This window comes from Epargyreus clarus, unplaced genomic scaffold (genome assembly GCF_041222505.1).
Source record: "Epargyreus clarus isolate Ecla_fem2 unplaced genomic scaffold, WU_Ecla_fem_2.2 ptg000032l, whole genome shotgun sequence".
Classification (NCBI taxonomy): domain Eukaryota; kingdom Metazoa; phylum Arthropoda; class Insecta; order Lepidoptera; family Hesperiidae; genus Epargyreus; species Epargyreus clarus.
In genome coordinates, this window is record NW_027332237.1 from 11,267,501 (window position 1) to 11,273,379 (window position 5,879).

Consider the following 5,879-nt stretch of genomic DNA (forward strand, 5'->3'; position numbering starts at 1 on the left):
TTGTAAATATCAGCGGCTTTTGTGCAGATGGTCGCAACATGGGTGTTAAACGTGAGTTTCCTATCTATTATCAGCCCCAGGATCTTGATCTCATCTGACATGCCGATGCTCTCCCCCGCCATGCTCAGACGTGGGATGTCGTATTTTAATTTGTTCGTAAGAACCATGGCGCAGGTTTTGTGCGGTGCAAATTTTAATTTGTTTGCGACACCCCATTCGTGAGCAAAGCGGAGGGCAGCATTTGCCTGTCTCTCGATTTCTAGAGCCGTATCTCCCACAAAAACCAGCACTACATCGTCTGCGAATGCCTGGCAGAAGTACTCCCTCTTTTCCATTTCGTGTAATAGTGGGTCTAATAAGAGATTCCACAGGATGGGACCACTTATTGACCCTTGCACACATCCTTTGTTTGTGGTTCTTAACGTTTCTTCCCCAGCGTACCTGACCCTGACTTTCCTCCCGTTGAGGTAACTATCCAGTAGCCTCCTGATGTTTACCGGTACTCTTTCCTCAACCAGGCGGATTCTAATAGCTGGCCACCATGCACTATCGAATGCGCCCTCTATATCCAGTGACACTAGGGTGACGAGCTTTTTTCTCTTAATATTTCCCTTGATATGGTGTATCAGGTTATAGAGGGCGTCTTCGGTGCTCTTCTGGGGCATGAATCCGAACTGGTTGGTACTAAAACGCGGTATTAATTGCCATTTCAACCTCGCTACTATCATCCTCTCCAGGACCTTCCCCAAGACTGGCAGCAGGCCTATAGGTCTATAAGATTTGGGGCTCATGTAGTCTGTCTTGCCCGGTTTCCTTAATGCCACTACTGTAGCTTCTTTCCAGATGTCCGGAAAGTACCCTATCTCTAGGCACTTGTTATATAGGGCAAGGAATGCGTCCGGGTCTTGATGTATCGCTTGACTACATATATCCGCAGTGAACCCATCCGCCCCCGGGGCCTTCTTGGGGTTAAATCCTCCTATCGCCGTCTTTAACTCCAGCATTGTAAACGGCGGGTCGTGATGTTCAGCATCTTGTCTGTCATTTATTTGCTCTGCCGCTTTTCTGGTGCGGCGATGGTCGTCGTTGTCTGCACTAGCGTGATCTTCGGGATAAAAAGTCACGGCCAGCAAGTCAGCTGACTCTTTTGGGTTTAGGTGCGCTCCATCTTTAATTAGGGTCAATTCTTCTTGTCGCCTGGTGGTTTTTCCTATTATTCTATAGATCCCATCCCATACTCCTTCTTTGTCTTGTTTCTCACAGAACTGCTTCCAACTTTTTATTTGGGCTTCCTTGGCTTTGCACTCATATTCTTCTTTCTTTTTCAGGTACTCTTCGACTACGTGTTCTCTTCGTGTCAGCGCTGCGTGTTTGATCCTGCGTCTGTATCTCACCACCGTCTTCTTCAGTCTGGATAGTTCCTCGCTCCACCACGGAAAGGTAAGTACTTTTTTATTATTTATCGTAGGTATACTATTTTGGCATGCTTTTGTTATTGCTTGCACATATGTATTTGTTGCATGTTTGATATCTTCCTCGTTTCCTGTATTTCTTATACTTTCTTGGCTTATTCTATTTTCTATTTTTTCCTGTTCTAGAGTTCGTCTAAAGAGGTCCCAGTTAGCTTTTTTGGTGTTATAAATTCTTGTTGTTCTTTCTATGTTGATTCCTTTACTTTTCTGCATCTTGATATTAAATAGTATAGTATTGTGGTCAGAACTGTTGATGGTTTGGTCTACTCTCCAATTTTCAACTAGCTCTAGTAGATCAATTGAGCATGCGGTTATATCTACTATACTGGTGTACCTTCTGTTTCCTCTTATCGTGTCGAATGTGGGTGTATTGCCAACGTTCAGTATCTGTAGTTCTGTTTCTTCCAGTGTCCCGGACATGTCTTCTCCCCTGTAATCTTCTATGGTGCTGCCCCACCAGGTGCTCTTTGCATTACAGTCTCCTCCTATCAGTAGTTTGCTGGGTTCCAGCTCCTCCTTGATGACTTTTATCTGGTCTAAGTATGGCCCTATGGGTTGATCCGGTTCGAAGTAGAAGGACACCGCTGCGATTTCCCAGGCGCTGGTTCGGATCCTTACTACAACAATATTGTTGTTTGTAAGTTTCGGGCACTGGATGACATCCAGGTCGTCATCGAAGACAATTATGGCTGCCTTCACAGTCCCATTTCCTATAACTGCGCTCTGGAAGACTCTCGCTCCACGGTATTCCTTCATTCTTCTCACTCCGCCCACATACGGTTCTTGGACCAACGCAAATGCTATTTTGCGTTTACTGGCCTCAATCATGAGTTCGTTCGTCGCCAGTTCCTTACGCTGGAGGTTAGCTTGTGCTATTACGTATTTCCTTGTGAGGTTGTCTACATTTGTATTCCTTGGGACCACCTTAGCAATAGGCTATTTTTGCCCTAGCCAGTGCCTCCCACTTCCTCCGTATAGGGCACTGGTCACTGAACGCGTTGTGCTCCGTGTTATCCAATTTTGCACTGGTGCAGTTTGTGCAGCATGGTGATGCACCGGCTATCCAGTCGGGGCATTCTTCTTTTAGGTGAAGTCCACCACAGTGACAACACTTCGGTACGGTTTCCTTACAGAATCGCCTCCCATGGCCGTACCCGAGGCACATAGAGCATTGTACTAGTGGTGACTGGTCTGCCACTCTTACCTTTTGCATGTCTATGTGCACTGCACCAGTTTGTAACATTCTGCTGTGGAGGATTGGAGAAACCCTGATAACCACGTGTCGAATGTGCGGGTTCCTTGCTTTCCTGAAATATCTCACTTCTACCCTATCATTTGGTTTATCTAGGTTGTGGAACACCGATCGATTTTGGTTCCTTAGAGCCGTGAGGATATCTTCTTCGCTGTGCACGGACAATACATCTCTAAGTACCAACATCGGATCTTGGTTCTTCACCTCCTCCACGTGTATGTGTTCCTCAACACTCTTCAGCCGTTCCTTTACTTTGTCCCTTTCTTCCTGAGTCCTGCAACCTACTATTACTTTCCTGTCCTTCACCTTACGCACCTTTTCTACCGTGACCCATCCATCCTTCGCATTTACAGCTTTCCGCACCCTCTCCAAAACCTGGTCTCCAGTATCCTTTTCATCCTTAGATGCAATTACTATGGAATGTAACGCTGGTTCTCTATGTTTCAGGTTGGCTGCTGCATCTGCGTAGGTCATCGGCGCGGAATTTTGTAAGTTCGTGATGGCTTCTCGCACTTTCCCCATTTCCAGGTAAGTATCTTCAATTTTCTGTTTTTGCCATTGTAACATTTTTATTACTTCACTGTTATCTATTTTTATTTCCTCTACTACTGTCATAGCCTCTTTTTCACTCTTTTCCCTTGTAAGAGTACCATCTCCTTTCGCACATTGTTCCTTCGCTTTAACCCCAGCTTCTTCCTTTATAAGCCTGTACATTTCGTCCAGCGCCAAGGTGATCCCGGCCTTCAGGTTAGTCTTCAGATTTCGAGACTCACTAAGGTGGGTTTTCGCTCTACGCAGCCAGTTCCTGGCCTGGGTCACCCTGTCGGTGGGTTTTGCCTGTTCTTTGTCCTTCCCAGGTGAGATAGGCACTTCTGTCGCGCATTCTCCGATACTTCGCCTCACTTGTGAGGTGTCATTTTTGCTCGACGATCCTGTCGTCTGTGTTTGTTCTGGAGTTGTAGAGGCCATCCCAGGGCTTTTATCCATACTGGTCCTTTTTACTGGAATATGGGACATTTTAGGGGGAGCTGTGTCGTAACTATCCTACTTCAAATTTAATGGAGAACTAATAGTATATATGTATATATATTTATGTACGAAGAAGTATGAATAAACTAAAATTAGGCGAAGGATAGGTCAGAGACGAAAGTGGGAAGCAAAAAGTAGTAAATTCCGTGAATTGAAAAAATTTGGGTCGCGTAGCCGAATGTCGTCCACCTTAGGTGAACGAATTGAGGGTGGGTGGGCGGGAAAATTTTTCAGATTTTCGAAATTTGGAAGTGGAATTGCCGAAGAACGGCGCGGCGGAGAGGGGTGAAAGAGGTGTCGACGGGTAGGGGAGGAAGTCAAGTTTGCGGGAAAAGAAGAATGAAGGCGATCGGTTCAGGGGCGGCGGAGAAATCGACAGAAAACTAGAAGTGTGGTAGTCCAAAAAGTGAAAAATTGAAATTTATTAAAAATTTAAAATTAAAATTATCGGAAACGAACAAAACTGGTGTCGCCTGAAAGGTCTCGACGAGACAGAAACGTGGGTATCAAAATCAAAACAATTGGACTACAAACGGCAGAGTTGCTTGGGTTCAAAGATTGAGTTGGAATGGTTAGGTTAGGTTAGGTTAGGTTAGGTTAGGTTAGGTTAGGTTAGGTTAGGTTAGGTTAGGTTAGGTTAGGTTAGGTTAGGTTAGGTTAGGTTAGGTTAGGTTAGGTTAGGTTAGGTTAGGTTAGGTTAGGTTAGGTTAGGTTAGGTTAGGTTAGGTTAGGTTAGGTTAGGTTAGGTTAGGTTAGGTTAGGTTAGGTTAGGTTAGGTTAGGTTAGGTTAGGTTAGGTTAGGTTAGGTTAGGTTAGGTTAGGTTAGGTTAGGTTAGGTTAGGTTAGGTTAGGTTAGGTTAGGTTAGGTTAGGTTAGGTTAGGTTAGGTTAGGTTAGGTTAGGTTAGGTTAGGTTAGGTTAGGTTAGGTTAGGTTAGGTTAGGTTAGGTTAGGTTAGGTTAGGTTAGGTTAGGTTAGGTTAGGTTAGGTTAGGTTAGGTTAGGTTAGGTTAGGTTAGGTTAGGTTAGGTTAGGTTAGGTTAGGTTAGGTTAGGTTAGGTTAGGTTAGGTTAGGTTAGGTTAGGTTAGGTTAGGTTAGGTTAGGTTAGGTTAGGTTAGGTTAGGTTAGGTTAGGTTAGGTTAGGTTAGGTTAGGTTAGGTTAGGTTAGGTTAGGTTAGGTTAGGTTAGGTTAGGTTAGGTTAGGTTAGGTTAGGTTAGGTTAGGTTAGGTTAGGTTAGGTTAGGTTAGGTTAGGTTAGGTTAGGTTAGGTTAGGTTAGGTTAGGTTAGGTTAGGTTAGGTTAGGTTAGGTTAGGTTAGGTTAGGTTAGGTTAGGTTAGGTTAGGTTAGGTTAGGTTAGGTTAGGTTAGGTTAGGTTAGGTTAGGTTAGGTTAGGTTAGGTTAGGTTAGGTTAGGTTAGGTTAGGTTAGGTTAGGTTAGGTTAGGTTAGGTTAGGTTAGGTTAGGTTAGGTTAGGTTAGGTTAGGTTAGGTTAGGTTAGGTTAGGTTAGGTTAGGTTAGGTTAGGTTAGGTTAGGTTAGGTTAGGTTAGGTTAGGTTAGGTTAGGTTAGGTTAGGTTAGGTTAGGTTAGGTTAGGTTAGGTTAGGTTAGGTTAGGTTAGGTTAGGTTAGGTTAGGTTAGGTTAGGTTAGGTTAGGTTAGGTTAGGTTAGGTTAGGTTAGGTTAGGTTAGGTTAGGTTAGGTTAGGTTAGGTTAGGTTAGGTTAGGTTAGGTTAGGTTAGGTTAGGTTAGGTTAGGTTAGGTTAGGTTAGGTTAGGTTAGGTTAGGTTAGGTTAGGTTAGGTTAGGTTAGGTTAGGTTAGGTTAGGTTAGGTTAGGTTAGGTTAGGTTAGGTTAGGTTAGGTTAGGTTAGGTTAGGTTAGGTTAGGTTAGGTTAGGTTAGGTTAGGTTAGGTTAGGTTAGGTTAGGTTAGGTTAGGTTAGGTTAGGTTAGGTTAGGTTAGGTTAGGTTAGGTTAGGTTAGGTTAGGTTAGGTTAGGTTAGGTTAGGTTAGGTTAGGTTAGGTTAGGTTAGGTTTGGGTTGGGTAGGTTAGGTTAGGTTAGGTTAGGTTTGGTGGGTAGGTTAGGTTGGTGTTGGTTTAGGTTAGGGTTGGTTAGGTAGGGTTAGGTTGTG